The sequence below is a fragment of the Coptis chinensis genome, chromosome 1, assembly GCF_015680905.1.
Source record: "Coptis chinensis isolate HL-2020 chromosome 1, ASM1568090v1, whole genome shotgun sequence".
In the NCBI taxonomy this organism is placed as follows: Eukaryota; Viridiplantae; Streptophyta; class Magnoliopsida; order Ranunculales; family Ranunculaceae; genus Coptis; species Coptis chinensis.
In genome coordinates, this window is record NC_141456.1 from 33,017,358 (window position 1) to 33,037,568 (window position 20,211).

Sequence of the window (20,211 nt, forward strand, 5' to 3'; positions counted from 1 at the left end):
CAACGAGGAGTTTCAAATCATTGATTTTCCAACTCTAAGAGCATTCCCAATGCAGGTGAAAAAGAAAGGAATGTGAAAATTTTCACCTCTTTTTTGTTCAAATCCAGTGCCCAATGCAAAGGTGAAAACGAGGGTGACTATTTTCCCAAGTCATTACCAGGGTGAAACCTTCAACCGAGATAGTGGCTAACTTGTGAACTTTGGGCGGGATGTTGGATTCCGTCTCGTGTGTGTGTGTGTGTTTTTTTTTGTAAATGGGTTTTTTTTTCAGACAGAATGTTTCATTCTGGCTCGCATGATTTTTTGACTTTTTTCGGTTTTTTTAAAAAATTTCAGACGGGACGTTTCATTCTGTCCGGAGCGTTTTGTTTATTTTTACGTCCAGACGGAATCTAACATCCCGTCCGAGATTAATATTCACATTTACATTGGGCAGTTTCACCTTACTTTTAACCAAAACGGTGATAAGAGGGAGAAATACTGCCTACGTGGAGGTGATAAGAGGGGGAAATTAAATATTGACATGCATTGGAAATGCTCTAACATGGCTGAACTAGTGCTGTCAAATGGGTCGGGCCGGGCCAAAACGGGCTAATAGAAAATGTATTAAGCCCTTGTCCGCCCTTCAGCCCATTATAGAGGGCTAAGGGCTGGGTTAGAGAGTCGGGATGAGGGCCAGGTTAGAAATCTTTTTTTTTCTCACTGTAATTTTTGGAGCAGACTAGCAGTCTTCATTCAATATTGAAATACTGATTTTATCCCATACTACAATGCAAACACTTAGACCCAAAATAGAGTGTTGATTTATGGTTACAAATACATGTTTAATGTTTGGGATCCAACCATACAAAATGAGGAACAAATACATAGTTCTAAGTCTCAGGTGGTTTATGGCCCCATCCACTGTCGTGATTCAGCAATTAGGTCATGACTTCAAGGCATACCTAAACATGTAGCACAACGAGTCAACGACAATATACATGCAACTTTATAAAAATGTAGTATGTAAGCAACTTGTTACAATAAACTTCATACAGATTCACAAATAACAGAACCACTGTTATAAAAAACTTGCTCAACAATTTAATTTCATCTGTCAATGAAAAATTATCAGCACTACGTCAGATATATTAGCAATATACAACTTTAGAAAATCTGGGGCACTAACTTTATCTTCTTAAGACTACTCTCCATTATCTTATGAAGTATTGTGAACTTGACTACCGTTATCTCCTTTGGCCTCAAATCACAGCAATCACATGCTCATTCTGCAAGAGTGCCTAACAATACAAGGATTTTAAGAAATTTAATAGAATGCACATATAGTTATGTAGTTCGCTTTTTTATGTATGATTTTTAATACAAACCCAAAACATACATGTGATTTACAACATAATAAGATCTAGATATACGTGAAATGGCAATATTTGTGTAGTGAATGCCAAATAGCTTTATGACTATTGATTGATCAGTCTCTAGTTTCTACAGGCTTGTCAAATATATGTCTACAAAATCACCCACTGATAAGAGGTAAAAATGATAGTTTTACCTACGAATACAATTACGACAAGGTAAGTAAAACTAAAGCTAATTCCTATTCTATATATCAATATTCTACACTCTTGATGCTATTGCAATAAGTGGAGTAGAGAATTCGTTCCACTCCTAGTTCTTTAGAATTAACGTTAACTACGATAATCAGTCTATCAAAGTCAATGAGAGTAACGATGGAAATTATACTACGATGGTAATTCAACTAATCAAAATACGATAATTCAAACTACGAAAATACTAAATTGACAATATAAGGAAGAATTAGGGGGATTTGATTCCGCCTTAATTCAACTTAATCAATTAGTGAGGAATTGTCGTAATCCGAATTGCAATACTTTCGCATAACAATTGGGTCTTTCTAATATCTAATTGTTCATGGTAATCTCTACCAACTAACAACTAGCATGTGAAGCAATTAAACACATTCTCATGGTGAACTAATTATTTTCTAGAATGGAATATATTATTGCAAACAATTCTACGCTAACAACAATCAAATTTCATAAAGGCTTCCTCAAACCCCTCTAATGGAGGTTTTAGCCTTGAATCATTATACTATAATTTCTAAAACAAGAACAATCAAAACAAGTCATTATTAAATCAAAAGCCATATAATGCACTCAAAGAATCTTGCGTGTAAAATACACTGATTTGAGTAGCCAACTCAGATGGCATAAACCAATTGTATCACTACCAAATATGCAAAATTTACATTGCAAGTCTAAAAAATCTGAAGGCAATCTCAAGTATCAGGACAAGGAAATTAAGCTACATAACTAAGCAACATAACATGGAAATCACCTGTACAATATCAACTACTCTTGAAAGGTAACACCGACCCACCATAGCACTACAAAAATATGTGACCTGAATATACAATGTGATACCTACACCACCACAATCAGCAAACATAAAATTAAACTTAGTAAGACATAGTAATACTTAAAGAATAATAATTATTATAAAAAGGATATTGAAAAAAACTAACCATACCTTTCCAATAAATGGCCTAGTCACTAGTCAGACCATTCATCTCCCCACCAAAAATTTATCCAAAATTACCTACAAGTCTGAATTAGGAAAATGAAGCATGTACTTAATACTTGTTTGATAATGGAACGCAAAATGTAACCAAAATTTTATCCCCTTGTCCAAAATAGACATCGAGTTACAACTCGAGATCCTGCATCAGCTCTTCCATCACCTTCACACCATGATCTTGGAGCCCTTCTTCAGCTTGAAACCAATCCTTTAAGCACATCAAAGCCTTAACAGTCTCCGGCAACAAAGAGTTGCGGTACTGGCTGACCACCCTTGCACTTGCGCTAAAAGCTAATTCCAATGGAACCGTAGAAACAGGTGAAGTTAGTAAATCTCAAGCCATTGCCGACAGAATTGGATAAGTACCTTCCTGAGTTTTCCACCAATCCAAAATGTTAAATGGTGGCTCTTTGTCGACTATAATGACTAGCTGCTCCAAATAATGTTGCAAATCAAACTTGTTAGTATTGCTAGAAGATGCTCTTCGCTGTAACAACAAGTCAAATATAATGGCATCATCATCACCAAAATTAGGTACCGGTTGATTCAAACCAAATTCAGTATTACCCATTCTCTTTTCATATTCTTCAAAGATCTCAGCCAATTTGGTTTTATAAGTCTTCATTTTCAACTGATTAAATATAAGTTCTGAGTTTGGTACAACTTGAGGCTCAGATTCATAATTTAGGTCCACACACAACTCAAGAATCATAAACTTGTATCAGGGATCCATGCATGAAGCCAACCCAAGAACCAAAGGAACATCTTTCCAATATCTATCATATTTTTTTCTTATGCTAGTATACATAAGTTTGAAAGCAGGTTCACTATCACTTTTTTCAAGACCAACAAGATTTTGCTCAACTGATAACAAAAGGCACTAGATGTAACATACCGACTCCCTGAAAGCAACTTAGTCGCATCCTGGTAAATCTTTAAAAGATCTCTAATAACAATAGCATTTTTCCAATCAGTAAGAGTATGAGTATTTGCATACTCCTCACCAATCACCATAAAAGAAGAGATCAATAATTTTTTGGTACGGTATTGCATCTCTCAACATTATAAAGGTGGAATTCCACCAAGTCGGAATGTCAACGGGCAATCTTTTTGTCTTCATGTTCAAAGATTTACGGTTCTCAAAAAACTTTTCCAGATTACTTTGAGAAGACTTGAGATGTTTCACACTCTCTCTAATGTTATTAAGGGACACCTCAACATGCTTTAATCCTGCTTTTACTATCAGATTCATGACATGTGCTATACAACAAAGATAACACAACTTTCTACTTAATGTAGCATCACCAAAAAAATTATCTTTCAACTGAGACACAACACTATCATTGTTAGACGCATTATCAAAGGTTATAGTTCCTATCCTATCACATATCCCCCAACTCAACAAGTTGGCATATATTGCATCACTAATCGCTCTTCCAGTGTGAGGTGCAGGAAGCACGAGGAAACTAAGGACCCGTTTATGAAGTTTCCAGTCTTTAGTTATAAAATTGGCAGTTATACACATATATCCTAGCTTCTGATTTGACGTCCACAAATATGATGTTAAACAAACTTTACCAGGAACACTACTCAAGATATCTTTCAAAGCAGATCATTCTTTCTTGAAAACTCAACATCACATCACTTCTCATTGTTGAACGACAAGGAGGTTTAAACTGCGGACCAAATGCCATCTTAATCCATCTATGAAAGGTTGGTTTCTCAACTTTCACAAATGGTAATTCCTCAACGACAAAGTACCTAACAGTTTCTCGATGGGCAATTATTTGATTAAACTTAAAGGAATAAACCACACCATTCTCAATTCTACCAATTATTGTTTGACCCTTCTCAGTTGAAGTTCTAGTAACACAAGATTCTGCATGCCTATCCCCTACCCCTAGTAGAAAGATGAGTTTCACAAATTTTACAAACATCACTATATTTAACAGACCCATTAGGTTTTTTTTACTTCACTACCATCGTCATTCTTATCAGCCTTAACACTAAAATGGCTCCAAACAGAAGATCTTGGGCGTTTTTTACCAATGGATACTGAAGTAACTGAACTAGTAGGGGGCGGAGAACCAACTGACTCTACAAACTGAAGGTTCAACTGGAGATTCTACCTCAGAATCACAATCCAATATGTTATCCATCTAGTAAAGGAAATATAACAAGCTGAAGGAAGCAAACCTAAGGAAATAGTAATTTGTAACGCAGTGTCAACTCTACATTTAAAAACAAATGAGTATATAATAGAATATTAGTATTTATTTTGATCGATGAGAGAAGTAACTAATTTGAGGACAGTACTGAAAATCATTTTACCTTGACAAAGACACTTTGACGTGATTCAAGGACTTCTTATAGCTTGGTTCTCCACCACTACCAAAACAATAACCTTGACCATAAACAAAAAAAAAATGATAAGAAAAAGCAAGCATATGAAATAATGTTATCAATTAATTAATGAGGTTTAAAACATAAAATAATTGAAGTATAAAAAGAATGGAAACTAACCTTGAGAGATTCAACCTGTCGGCAACCATCTTGAGCATTCTATTTTCTATTAGTGAGGTAAAAATGAGGGGCAGGGAAAATAGGGTTTGTTGTTTAGTACCTTTTATATTAACTACAATGACAACTTTACCCAATTTCTAAAAGGGTAGATACTATAACCCTAAGGGTATTTTAAGTAAAACAAAACTTTGATATGGTAATAAGGTAATTATAGATGAGGGCTTACTACGGGCCTGAATGAGGGCCTAATTAGGGTCGGTTTGTGGGCCGAGCTTAATGTTTGAAGCCTAGGCCCTTACCCTCCCCTCATATGTTTGAGGGTCGGGCCGGCCCTGCCCTCAAATCAATGCGGGCCTTGTTTTAAGGGCTTTTTCAGCCCATGGGCTGGGTCGGGTGGAGGACTTGAAGGCTGTTTTGACAGCACTAAGCTGAACATTAGCCATGAGAAATTTGAATCTGCCAAGTTTCCACCTGACCAGTGCCGGCTTAACCCAATAGCAAAATATGCGGCTGTTTAGGGCCCCCCAATATAATTCAGCCCACCATTGTTTGTCAACACACCACTGCTTTTGAGCCCCCTATTTTAATAGGTAGATAACATTTTTACATTAGAAAGTAGAAAATTACGTTAGTTCTAAACATACCCTACGTTTCCCCCTTCTCCAACACAAAAAACCCTCGCATCCATTGCCATTTGACTTTTGCTTAGGGCCCCAATTGTCTTGAGCTCCCCAAGTCCTCCGAATATAAACTAATAAATTTTGGTGGGACGCTAGCTTTAGTTACACAAAATAATGACTTTTAGGGATCCGGTTCACCTATATTTCAATATGGAAAATAGTGAGTAGCCGGAGTGATGTTAGATGGCTCTACAAATACAAATTTAATACGTCTCTTGACCATTGAAACATAGTTTGCAAATTGTTGGGCATATTAAGTGATGGCAGTTTCTTATTTCAAGCAGAGGAGTGTTATGGTTATGAATCTAATCCTTAATCTGTGATCATAAATAATCTTATTCTTTATAATCAGGAGAAGAAATATAGTATCATTGTGCCAAGCCTTGTTTGTCCTAATACATTGGCAACTGAGTCGATCACAGTATGTGGAGTTGCTAATGAGCACATTAATGGAAGCGATGTAGCTGAAACAAGAAGTCCTAGCCCTATGAGAAAAGGCAGAGCTAGCAAAAGAGCTAGATCAACACCAAAAAAAGAAGAATGGCCACCACAAAACTCCAGGTAATAAGTTACAAATATTAGAAAAGTTAGAGGGCGAGAGTCAATTTTGTATCGTCGAATGTTAATATTGTTGGGGAAAACGATACCAATCAATCCCCGCTAAGATAGCTTGTACTTGCACAATCTACTACTCTAATAAAAAATTTAATCTTTCACTACAACCAATAACCACAATCCTAAACTATCGATATAACTATCACTAACAGACAATAGAAATATAAAGCATGTAAAACATACTACAGCACAAAGATGTACCGTGGTTCGGGCAATGATGCCTACTTCCACAAGAGCTAATCCTTTTATAAGTATGGAAAGAAAGATTACAATCACTCCTCTCAAGTCTCTCCACTTTACTAGATCACTCTCTCCTTACAAGCTTTTCGTTTTGCAAGGGTTTTCTCTCAATTTTGATGGCTCTAAAAATTGGGTTTCTATTCAAAACTTGGTTTTCCAAAACCTAACTTCTCTTTTTATAGTAATCTAAAATTCCAGCACGTCTGCAAAATTTCGCGTTTACTATAGAAAAATCAGAACCTGAGATGTTAAAGCATGAGCGTGGGCGCGCTCTCAGATAGGCAAATCTGAGCGCGCATGCGCCCTCTTATTTTTCCATCGCAAAACTTCAGCAGACATGTTTCGTGAGAGGTTGAAAAAAAACTATCTTCTTTTTCATGGCAAGGCCGCGGGCGTGCCTTGGTCACAACCAATCTGGGCGCGTGCGCGGTCAAACCTCGTCACACGAACAGTACCTCTTTTTCTTTTCTTCCTCATGTGAGGGATAACTCCAACAATCTCGTCCTCTCGAACAATGAGGGGGGCACCTCCATGCATTCCCAAATCAATAGGAGAAGTGTGCTACAATTTCGGCGGTAGCACAACAAACATCAAACTTACCTTTTGGTAAGACTTTGGTTATCATATCTGACTCGTTCTTGTTCATATGGATCTTCTCAATACACAAATGCTTGTCTTCGAGAACTTCTCTAATCCAATGATAACGCGCATATATGTGCTTAGATCTAGAATGAAAACTCGGATTCTTGCTCAAATGGATGGCGCTCTGACTGTCACATAAAACTACAAACTGTTTATGCTTTAGCCTTAGTTCATCAAAGAACATCTTCATCCATAGCATCTCTTAGCAACACTCAGTGGCTTCAATATACTTGGCTTCTATAGTGGAGAGGGCAAAAAACTTTTGCAACTTAGATTGCCAAGAAACTGCTACCCCTACATAAGTAAACAGATAACCAGAGGTGGACTTCCTCGAGTCAACATCACCTTCCATGTCTGCATCTGTGTAGCCTTCAAGTAAGGTCTTACTTTCATCAAAACACAAACACGCCTTGGAAGTGTCATTGAGATATCTCAATATCCACTTAACACCTTCCCAATGCTTTTTACCCGGATTTGACATAAATCGACTTACAATACCAACGGCAAAAGCAATATCCGGTATTGTACACACCATTGCATACATCAAGCTACCCACTGTGGATGCATAAGGAATCTTTTCCATTTGACTCTGCTCATGCTCACCCTTTGGATATATATCTTTGGTCATACAGAACTGGCCACCAGGCGGACAACTGACTGGCTTCGCTTGATCTATGTTGAATCTTTTCAACACCTTCTTAATGTAGCTTTCTTGAGAAAGCTACAACTTCTCAAGCCACAACTTCTCAGTTTTTCTATCACGAGTGATCCGCATCCCAAGTATCTTCTTTGCTTGACCTAAATCCTTCATCTCAAAGGACTTACTCAAGTTTTTCTTCAGCTTGGATATCTTGTTGATGTTTTGGCCAACTATCAACATATCATCCACATACAACAAGAGCACTATGAAATCCCCATCTGGAAATTTCTGAACAAGCACACAATGATCGGGATCAGACTTCTTGTATCCATTCTTCACCATAAATGACTCAAACTTTATGTACTACTGTCTCGGTGCTTGCTTCAACCTATACAAGCTATTTTTCAGCTTGCATACCAGGTACTCCTTGCCTTTTACCTCAAACCCCTCTGGTTGGTTCATGTAGACATCTTCTTCAAGATTTCCATGAAGAAAAGCTGTCTTGACATCTAGTTGCTCAACCTTTAGGTTCATACTTGCGATCAGACCCAATACCACCCTGATAGAAGTCATCTTAACTACAAGAGAGAAAATTTCATCAAAGTCAATACCTTTCCTTTGACTGAATCCCTTCACAACAAAGCGAGTTTTGTGCCATGGGTGTGGATTATTCTTCTCATGCTTGACTTTGAAGATCTACTTATTCTTGAAAACTTTTCCTCCTTTCGATTTCTCAACTAAGTCATAAATGTGATTCTCATGCAAAGAATCCATCTTATCATGCATGACCTTTAACCACTTCTCCTTGTCTGTACCTTCAAGAGTCTCTTGATAGTATGGGTTCTCTACCATCAGATAGTAAAACATACATATATATGAAGTGGATACCTGGTTGAAGTTTGTGTCTCTCTGTCAGACCTCCTTGCCCCATCTTCTTGTGGCTCAGGAGGATGACTTCTACTTGCTCAGGTGGTGGTTCATGCACTTTATCTACATCTTCTATATCAATAGGTTCTATCCCATCATGAGCAATAGGATCATCATCATGAGCTTCAAACCCATGGTTCTCTGCATTCTTAATGCCTCCTACATGTTCTATAATAGGAATTTCTGGTTCTAAGTTAACAAGATCATTTATGAAAGCTTCTAGCTTCTCAACCTTCTCAAAGTCTACTATGGTTTGGTCTTCCAAGAACACAACATCTCAACTTCGGATTACCTTCTTGTTGATCGGATCATAAAGTTTGTAGCCAAGCTTCTTATCCTTATAACCCAGAAAAATGCAATGTTTGGCTTTCTCATCAAGCTTGGATCTCTCATCCTGGAAAATATGAACAAATGCCCTGCACCCAAATATCCTCAAGTATCCATAATCAACATCTCTGCCTAACCATACTCTCTCTTGATAATCACTATTCAGAGGCTTCGAAGGCGATAGGGTGATCACATGTACGGCTATGTGCATTGCTTCCACCCATTAACTCCTTGATAACTTAGAGTGAGATAACATTCATCTCATCATTTCTACAATGGTCTGGTTCATCCTTCTCAGCTATACCATTGTATTGCGATGTCTTGGGAACGGTTTGCTCATGACAAATCCCATGACTCTTGCAATACTCTTAAAACGGCCCAATGTACTCACCCCTATTATCTGAGCGAATACACTTCAACGGCTTCCCTATCTCTCTTTCCACCATGATATGGAATGTCTTGAACACGCCATGTACTTCATCCTTGGTCTTCAGATTATATGCCCATATCTTTCTTAATGCATCATCAATGAAATTCAAGAAGTATAAAGCTCTCCCGTGGGACTTCACTTTTATAGGACCACATAAGCCTGTGTATACTAGCACAAGGAGGTTCTCCTTCCTATGAGAGGGGAATCTTTAGAAAGACACCCTGTGTTGCTTTCCAACTAAACAGTGGGTACATCTATTTGAATACGTACCTTTTATGTTTGGCAAGGCCTTTTGCTTGGCAAGAACTTCCATGCATTTTTCTCCCATATGACACAGTCTTTTATGCCATAGTTTGGAGGAAGTTTCTTCTTGTGCGGCATTTAACTCTATTTTACACAAACTAGGCTGTGTCTTGTAAAGCAAGCAAGTTTTCTTCCTTTTGGCTACTACAATGGAACCTCTGCTCAGTTTACATACCCCGTTACCAAACGAGTTTAGAAAATCATCATCATCTAACTTTCCAGCAGAAAATAGGCTTAGCCGAATGTAAGGGACATGGCTTAAATCCTTGAGTGTCAAGGTGTAGCCGACATTGGTTTATACATGAACATCCCCTATGCCTATAATCTTGGAGACACCACTATTACCCATCTTCACTTCACCAAATTCACAACAGTTGTAGGTAGTGAAGAAACTCCTATGTAGTGTGACGTGATAGGATGCTCCTTTATCTATCACCCACTCTATATCCTAACATGAGGTGCTAACACAGTATTCACCACAATCTGACACAACTCCCACTAGACCATTGTCGACTAGTGCAGTAGTATCTTTGCCCGTGCTTCCGTTCCTCTTTACCATGTCTTCATGTACACAGTTATTCTTGTCATCCCTCTTCAGTGTTCTACACTCATACCTGAAGTGACCCTTGGTGGCACAATAGTAACGTTGTCTCCCTGCCTTAGGAGTTCTAGCTTCACCCCTAGATTTGCTTTTGTCATCACCTCTAGAATGAGATGGTTTTATGCTTTTACCTCTCCCTCGCTTCTCTGTGCCAAGGATCTCTGAGTGAGAGGAGATATTTCATGAACCCCTTCTTATCTCCTCATTCAACAATGCCCCGGTAGCCATCTCCATGGAAATGATTTCATCCTTAGCGGCTCCGCCAAGAGAAACTGCTAACGTCTCCCAATTGTCGGGTAGAAAGTTTAATAGGAACAAAACCTCAACTTCATCACCCATATAAATCTTCATCAAATACAATTGATTGATGGTATTTTACACTTCATTAAGATGCTCAAACATTGAGGAACCTTCTTTGTACCTCGTGTTAGCAAACTTTTTAATGAGTAGTACCTTGTTTCCGGCCGACTTCCTCTCATAGAGGTCTTCGAGTTTCTTCCCAATTGTCGGGTAGAGTGTTTAATAGGAACAAAGCCTCAACTTCATCACCCATATCAATCTTCATCAAATATAATTAATTGATGGTATTTTACACTTCATTAAGATGCTCAAACATTAAGGAACCTTCTTTGTACCTCGTGTTAGCAAACTTTTTAATGAGTAGTACCTTGTTTCCGGCTGACTTCCTCCCATAGAGGTCTTCAAGTTTCTTCCACAAGCCAAAAGTGGTAGTCTCTTGGGATACATGGTGGAAGACATTGTCATCAATCCAATGTCGAATGTACCCAATTACTTTTCTGTTAAGCTTGCTCCACTCAACCGCCACTATTGCGTCTAGTTTTACCCCTCCATTCTTAATGGGTTGTGTCAAGTCATTGAAATAGAGCAAGCCTTCCATCTTGACTTTCCAAATAGTGTAGTTACCTCTATTTAGACTAGTCATACAAGTGTTTATAGAATGGTCCATCTCTACAAGCTATTTTAACTCAAATATCCTTTCATGAATTTTGTCAAACACCTTCTAGGCAAGATTTGGATAACAACCTTGTTGGGCTTAATCCAACCTGGCTCTGATACCACTTGTTGGGGGAAACGATACCATTCGATCCCTACTAAGATTGCTTGTACTTGGAAAATCTACTACTCTAATGAAAAATATAATTTTTCACTACAACCAACAACTACAATCCTAAACTATATATATATAACTATCACTAACAGGCAATAGAAATATAAAGCAAGTAAAACATATCACAACACAAAGATGTGCCATGGTTCGGCCAATGATGCCTACTTCCACAAGAGCTAATTCTTTTGTAAGTATAGGAAGGAAGATTACAATTACTCCTCTCAAGTCTCTCCACCTTACTATATTACTCTTCTCTACTTACAACCTTTTCTCTTTGCAAGGGTTTTCTCTCAATTTTTCTTTTTTTTTAAATATTTAGAGGGTTAAGGCAGACCCACATCAGTTACATTAAAAGACCCTAGCCCGAAGGCTTACATTGCCTGAAAGGAACCTAGCCCGAAGGCTCTCGCCGATGCACCCCACACCGGTTACATTGAAAGACCTTAGCCCGAAGGCTTACATTGCCCGAAGGCTCATCAACCCCGAAGGGAACCTAGCCCAAAGGCTTCCGCTGATGTGCCAGTTTTTAGTAGACCCAACCGCCTCCACCTTGTCCATGAAGACTTGCTTTCGCTCCTTGATCCACCCATCGTAGCAGCATCTTGGCTATAGCCCGAAGGCTCATTTGGCCTAAAGGCCCATCACATAATTACACAAGAAAGAAATTCCAACCAACACTTGGTAGGATTCGAACTTGCAACCTCTCCCATGAGGAGAGGGGTACACAACCAATTGAGCTAGAAGCTCTTGTGTAAACCTAACTTCTCTCAATTTTGATTGCTCTCAAAATTGGGTTTCTATTCAAGACTTGATTTTCCAAAACCTAACTTCTGTTTTAAAGTAATCTGAAATTTAGGCGCCTCTAAATTTTCGTGATTTATCAGAGAAAAATCGAACCTCGAGATAAAGAAGGCATGAGCGCAGGCGCGCTCTTAGATAGGCAAATCTGAGCGCGCCTACGCCCTCTTATTTTACCATCCCAAAACTCTATTAGACATCTTTCCAAAGAGGCTGGAAAAAAAAAATATATATTCTTTTTCACGGCAAGCATGCTGGCGCTTTGGTCATTAATTAATCTGAGCGTCGCATCACACACCTTTCACATGAACAATACCTCTTTTTCTCTTCTTCCTCATGTGAGGGATAACTCCAACAAATATATCTTTTCCCTTTTTTATGTAGAATAGAATTTTTGTTAGCCAATAGTCATAGCAGCTTTTCGATACTTAATTGCGCTTAATTTAAAAGAAAATATTGTGTAACTAGAACCTGAATTCTTTTAAAAGAATAAAAATCAATTAAGGACGGATACAAGTGCTTAATTTTTTTTTTAAAGAATTATATTAGAAAAACAATTAAAACGTATAAGGATGGATACAATCTTTATGGAGTCCATACTCTGTACAGTAATTTGATATTGTGATTAGATTGATTTCAGGGAGGGACCAAAAAACTTCTTTCATCGTAGGAGCAAGATCTGGGTTTAGTTGTATTGCGATGAACTGAGTATTTTAGTGTCAAAGTTGTTGTTATAGGAGTGAGCTTGGATAAGCTGCTTACTGCATAGGATCGGTCTGTGGACATAGTTACAGCAAAATTGACTCCATTTCTCACTTTCCATAGTTCCAGTGTTCCACCATAGCACTTAAAAAAAACATATAATTTAAAAGGAGCTCCAATGTGTTGCTAGACTCATGGCAAAAAGCTAGGCTTCAAGTTGAGGATATCATGTGATATAGATGTGTTTGCAAGAGTTGGTGTGACATGACAAACGATCCTTTCTTCATCGACATGCAAAGGACCAGAGAAACCCAATCACTGCATCTTCTGCTTCAAACTCTCATTTGTAACTCCAACGAATTAGCCAGAGACACTCTGTATTTGATGAAGACAGGGCACGATATTAAGTTTATAGGCAGAAAGATTCCAATACAAGACTTTCACACAGACGACCTGTGTAGAGTAGGTTCTCGCAATGACTTGCTTTGCATGCTTCTGCCAGAAGGACTGGACCATTTTTTTTATATTCAATCCACCAAAGTTACCAGACAATCTTGTTTTGGATTTGGTTTAGGTTTTGATTAAGCCAACAAGAAATATAAGATGGTTGTTGTATACAATCATACACATGGTAGAATAATTACAAGGAATTATCACAGAGTAACAAGATAACATTGGGTGAAAAATCATGGAGAACTTCACATTTTTCAAGCAAAGTAACGAGACACGGTTCCAGTGTATTGTAAAGCCAGTGTTCTTGAATGGGGCTCCATTGGCTGATTCACAATGAAACGCCAAGGCCTAATTTGGAAGCTATCCCTGCGTTGGACATCATCAATGAGTAGTTTCAAATCATTGAGTTCCCAACTATTTTAATATGTCACATAATGGATAGGCAGAGTGATGGTAGATGACTCTGTGAATACAAGTTTAACGCGCCCTGTGAAGATAGAGACATGGAGTGCAAATTGTGGGCATGTTTATGATTCGCAGTTTATTAGTCAAGTAGTAGAGTATTTTGATTATGAATACACAGTCGCACTCTTTATATTCCAGAGAAGAAACACAATATCATTCTCAAGGTACCTCAGAATCTAAGACACTGTCGGGCAACTTCTTTTGTCCCTAGCTTAGCTTGTTTGTCCTAGCATCTTGGCAACTGAGTAGACAGTACATGGTGCTGCTAATGGACACGCTTGTGGAAGAGATGTTGCTGAAACGGTTGGGGAAAACGATACCAATCGATCCCACTAAGATAGCTTGTACTTGGACAATTTACTACTCTAATCTAAAAATCTAAACTTTCACTATAACAAACAACCACAACCTAAGCTATGGAATTAACTATCACAAACAAACAATAACAATGTAAAGTAACTTACCACAATGAGACAGAATATGTAACGTGGTTTAGCTAATGATGCTTACTTCCACAAAAGCAAATCCTTTTATAAGTGTGGGAAGGAAGATTACAATCACTCCTCTCAAGTCTCTCCAAACTTACTAGATCTCTCTTCAATAATCTCTCCTAACAAATTTTTTCTCTTTGCAAGGGTTTCCTCTCAATTTTGGTTGCTCTCAAAATTGGGTTTCTCTCAAAGACTTTTTCTTACTAAAAACCTAACTTCGGTTTTATAGTAATCTGAAATTTCGGCGTGTTTGTGAAATTTCGGTTCATTGGAGAAAAATCAGAACTCGGTATGTAGAGGCAAAGGCGCGGGTGCCCTTTGGAACAAGCATACGAGGGCACGCGTGTGCCTCCTTATTTACCAAATTCCAGTAACATTGTTTCGCGAAAGGGAGAAAAAAACTATCTTCTTTTCTTAGGCAAGGGCGCGGCGTGTGCGCCCCTTGGGTTAAGCATCTTAGGGCACGCGTGCTGATAAACTGTAAAACAATAGTTTTACTTACTCTTAACTATTTATGCTATGAATAAGTAAAACTAAAGCTATTTACTACTCTATATCAAAGTTATCTACTCTCGGTTATCGTAAAATATGTGGAGTAGAGAATTCGTTCCACTCCTAGTTTGTTTAGGCGTAAGGTTTCGCTAGTTTAATTGATTCTAACAAAAATGAATGAGAGTAATGAATTTAATTATACTAATACGGTGATTGTAATTATGATAACTAAATTATACTAATGGCAAATTCATATTAAGATGTGAATATGGAGAAGGGATTATGGGGATTTGATTCCACTTGATGTATTCCTAATATACTAGTGTAGATTATTGCAATCGTAATCAATAAAGATTAAGTATTTGATCCCTAATTATTAATGGCAATCTCTACCAACTAATAATTAGCATGTGAGGAAGTTCAACCCATTCTCATGGCGAATCAACTAACCTACTAGAGTGAAACTCTTAAAAAGTAATAATTATAACTAACACATTAGGTTTTCATCAAAGCTTCATCAAACCTCTAATAAAAGGTTTCACTAAGAATCATGAGGCTATTGCAAACATAATAATAAATAGAAAAAGACATCACGAAGAACTACTTTATTAAAGATACTTGAATTAAATAAACTAAAGCTTTTATTAAAAGGTTCTAATGGAGGCTACAAACTAAACTAATTAACAAAACCTAACTTAAACTAAAGAGGGAGAGAGAGAGAACCCTAATTTATAACTAAACTAAAAGGGGAGTAACCAAGTTTTATTTAGCCTTCCTCTATATGTAGGAGAGGGTTAGGTTTACAATTTCGTGCATGAGCTTTGGAGCCATGTTTTGGGCCATGAAATCAAGCCCAAAACCTTATTACATATGTCCAAAAAGGGTTGCTCTGCGCAAAATTACTGCAACACCCTTTTCATCCACTTTTCCAGCTCTTATTAGGTTAAAGCTTGGAACATTAGAAAGCTCTTTCCGAGCCAGTCGTTTTGACATATAATAGGCCCAATTCCGAGGTCTGAGTCCAAAGATACGGCCTGCGAAAGTTCTATTGACTTTTCTACTCTTTTTCTACCCACGTTGACTTTGACTTTTCAGCTTTGACTAGGCTTTAAAAAGGCTTTTTCTCTTTGAAACTTAGGCTTTAACCATAGAACATCTTAGCAACCAACCTTTGCTTATTTCTCTCGCAAAAGTGACATATTTCTTCACATATTTGATTCCAAGACCTGAAATACACAAAAGCACGTAAACAGTACTAACTCTTGTTTATTATACACATAATTGGTCTAAATGTAATATTATTAAGGGGTTAAATCTACAGTATTGGGCTCTTATCAAACCACCCCCAAATAGCATTTTGCTTGTCCTCAAGCAAATATGAGAAATTAAAATAAGTGACCAAAAATTGAGTTCTAACTAATCTCGTTTCCCCGAGTGCAATTTCATTGACCATATGCAATAAGGCCTTAAACCACTAAGAATTCCCTAGTGGACGAGTTATAGCCTCATGAGAGTTTTCCAGAGAAGGTACTCACAAACTTCATCTATACTACAACAACTAAGAAATAAAATTATTGTTTCCTTATTTATTCTCAGATATCTATACATCTCACTAGTAATGAATACAGAATAATCAATTCGAAATCTAAGCTAATACGTGCATAATAATTAATCATCCACGGATAAACATATACATAATGAACTATACTATGAAATGCAATAACAGCTTTGTTTCTAAAACTTTGGAATATCGTCTTTAAGTAGATCTTCACATATATGTCAAGACAAAAACACTCTGATTTTTCCACTTAAGTTTTGCTCACTCCAGTGTGCAGTGGGCACACTTTACCTTACAATCTCAATGACACACAAGGAAGCCGAAGTCGATCAAACATATCTGCCACTTACTATCACAGTAACCTATTCCTAATTAAGCTAGAGGTCTTTATTAGGTGTTGTGGGGATTAGGTGATGGTTTAATAATGAAAAAAATGGATATTCAAAAAGAACAAGTCTGAGATAATAGAGTCTTCATATTATGTAACTAGAGAAAACCTTATTCTTACTTTGTTTCTACACTTTGTTTTCATCCTTAGCCATTTTTTTCTTTTTCTTTTGGCTTTTGACTCCTTTGATTATGTTTTTGGAGTTCTAACTTTTTTTTATTTGTTTTTTTTTTTTCTTTTTCTTTGGATGGAAACTTTTTTTTCTTTTCTTATTTAAAGCAACTAACAAATTCTTTGTTTCACATGTCTTTCTCTTTTCTATTCTTCATTTCATCTCTATTCTCAGACTTATTCAAAAATGGGTAGGCTGATTTTATTTTTATTTTGTTTTGTAAAAGGGTAAAGGATTTGCGGTTTATGAAAGGCTAAAGAAAGGCTCGGAGAGGCGGCTAGCGGAAAATAATTTCATATAGGTTTGAATTTCTTGCTATATCGATCCAAAAAGGGCCTAAATTCTCACTTAAGGATATAGTATATTGATCAAGCAAGTGAACGTATGATTTCTTTATTCGGTTTGAACTTCTCCCTTGTGTCATTTCTCAAATATTTCATTCATATAAGGCTTTAAGGCTATATTCTCACAGGATTTGTAGAATAAGTACTCTAGCCTAGAATTCAAAAACTTATTGCCAATACAAACATAGATGCTCATGCAATATATTTATGGAAAGATACAATGATTATTACTTACATATTAACCTAAATTTCTAAAAACTATTCTAATTTAAGAGCTAACGTGAAACTTCTAGACTAATATCATCATGGAGAAGGGAACAATACCATTATCTCAAAATGCATGATATAAATACTTTTTATTATTTTTTTATTTTCTAATTTTTATAAGACAAATAATACGTAATATACAACATAATATGTGCTTAAACATTTACAACGTGTTTCTATACCACCCCCAAACAATTTGGGAGAAGGGGGTTCATGAAATAATTCAATAGCACAATTAAATTATATAACTAACTAATTTTTATGATTTTTAACATTTTATAAATAAAAGTGCGTAATTTACATCCTTAAAGTGCCTAATTTTTGCAAATGTTTCTATCCTACCCCCAAACATTCGAACGCTTTGTCCTCAAAGTGTAAAAATATAAGGAAAGAAATTGACCATAGAAACGTGATAAAAATTGGCAGTACCTGTAACATAAATATTATAAATGTAATATGATAACATGAAGCACAATAAAACTGTTACATACTAACTAACACAAATTCTACTGGAGTAAACATGACAGGCAAAGAGTGGCAAAAAGATTTTAAATGAAATACCAAAAATACGCCACCTCCAGACAAAATTTGAAAACTCTTTTTAAGTTTGAAAATTTTTGTGGCCTATACTCCATTAAGGTGGTATTTTACAAAAAAATTATATGGGTCTTTTAAAGTCAGATTCCCCTAAACTTAATGTGGGGTCGTTTTAAGTCAGATTCCCCTAGATTGTGCACACCCCCAAACAAGCAAGGAACTGGGGTGGCACAAAATAGATGATGCGTGGTCAACTATAAACTAATAGTCTAAAGAGTTGGGGGTCTAGCCATAAAAACATGAAACTAAATGTACCCCCAAACAGAATAAAGTTGTATAATTTGAAGTAATCATGTAGAAGAATAAAAGAAAACTTATGCAAACCATTAAAGAATATATGCAAACCATCAAGTTGTATGTGTTTTAAAGAGTTAGAATGATCCAAAAGATGAATTAGTGATATTTTAGGTGAGAAAGGAATGAAGTATGGATCCTGATGTCTTTCATGAGGCTCAGATGAGGAAAAATAAGACAAACTAGGTTTCTCACTACACTCGGTCAAAGCTTGGCTCTCAACTACAGGAATGGTGTACTCATAGGATTGTGTGTTAGGCAAACACTCTTCACCGTGAGGGTTAAAAAATTTATAGAGGGTCTTTGAGGCAATTGGCTCAAGTGCAAATTCAAGATTTCTTTGAAATAGCGGGTGAATGGATGGCTTAGTTGTGGTAAATGGTTGGATTTTAGGAGGTGGTAACTCAAGTGGATGGTAGTTGGTTGGTGGTTCATCAGTTGGTGGATCCTCACATGCTCTTAAGAACTCTACATCTGGCTTGGCTGAATCCACAAGGTTGTACGTGGTTCATGGCTTTATCTTTAAGAAATTTATCTATTTCTTCCATTGTTATTTTCTCAACTGCCAAACTAAATTTAGATTCATATTGCGCTAAAGAAGTTACATCGTTTAACTCCTACACATTATCTTGTTCATGCCTTAGATTATAATTGTTAATCTATATTTCCTCACCCTCTTCCTCTAAAACACTATAAGTATCTTCAATGACATCATTCAAATGTGTCGAGGAATCATCCAGCCAAGTGCGGTTAGTAAACATAAAGGCCTGGATATGCTCAATAGGAGGGTTCATATTAAGAGAATGCCAATAGTTATTAAATGCTTCCTCCGTCACATCTTTATAAATATCTTCTAATGTGTCATCATTATATTCACCTTCAGATGGATCAGTGTGAGGTTCCTCGGAGGCATCTCTCAAATTTGAGTGGTCATCCAAAACAAGTCCTAAAGAGTCGTCTTCAAGAATATCCTCATCTAGGTGGTGTGTGGAGTCAACATAATGGTTAATGGGAGGGTCATGGGTAGGTAATGGTTCATGAAATTCAGGGTAGGTCTTAACTAGGTCGAATGGTGTGGTTATGGGAATAGGTTGTTCTACTTGTATGTCGATCTCTGGCAAGGTTGAAAGTTCTTTGTTAGGTGAGGGGATCATGGAAATCATCTGGGATATGTTCTGAAGCATAGTTAGGTTCTGAAGCATAGTTAGGTTCTGAAGCATAGTTTGGGAAATTCGTTTTGGGAAGGGTGGCGAACTAGATGGTTGGGTAATATTTGGTATGGTGGAAATGTCTGGCGTAGGTGAGCTTCGCATCAATCTTGTCCGTTCTAGGTCCTGAAGTATTATTTTGTTTTGGGCTATTATTTTGTCAAATGTCGTTAGCATAAAGGAAACTTGGTTGTGTGGTTCTGGTTGGTATGGGGTTTGATAGTCATAGGTATTGGCGAATGGATATGATATGAGTCCTTCTTAGGATATGGCATTTGAGTGACTCTGGTTGATCTCGTACTGTGATGGGTTTGGTTGAGGTCGAATAAA

The 20,211-nt window shown here is 37.1% G+C and overlaps 1 long non-coding RNA gene across 1 annotated transcript; it reads right to left on the reverse strand.

The window, feature by feature from the left end:
- Positions 1-4,552: 4,552 nt before the first annotated feature.
- On the reverse strand, positions 4,553-5,378 carry LOC147523540 (uncharacterized). Its single transcript, XR_015196577.1, has 3 exons — positions 5,134-5,378; positions 4,927-4,999; positions 4,553-4,826 (listed from the first exon to the last, which is right to left on the reverse strand). It is a non-coding gene; the product is annotated as an uncharacterized LOC147523540 (long non-coding RNA).
- Between the last annotated feature and the right edge of the window lie 14,833 nt (positions 5,379-20,211).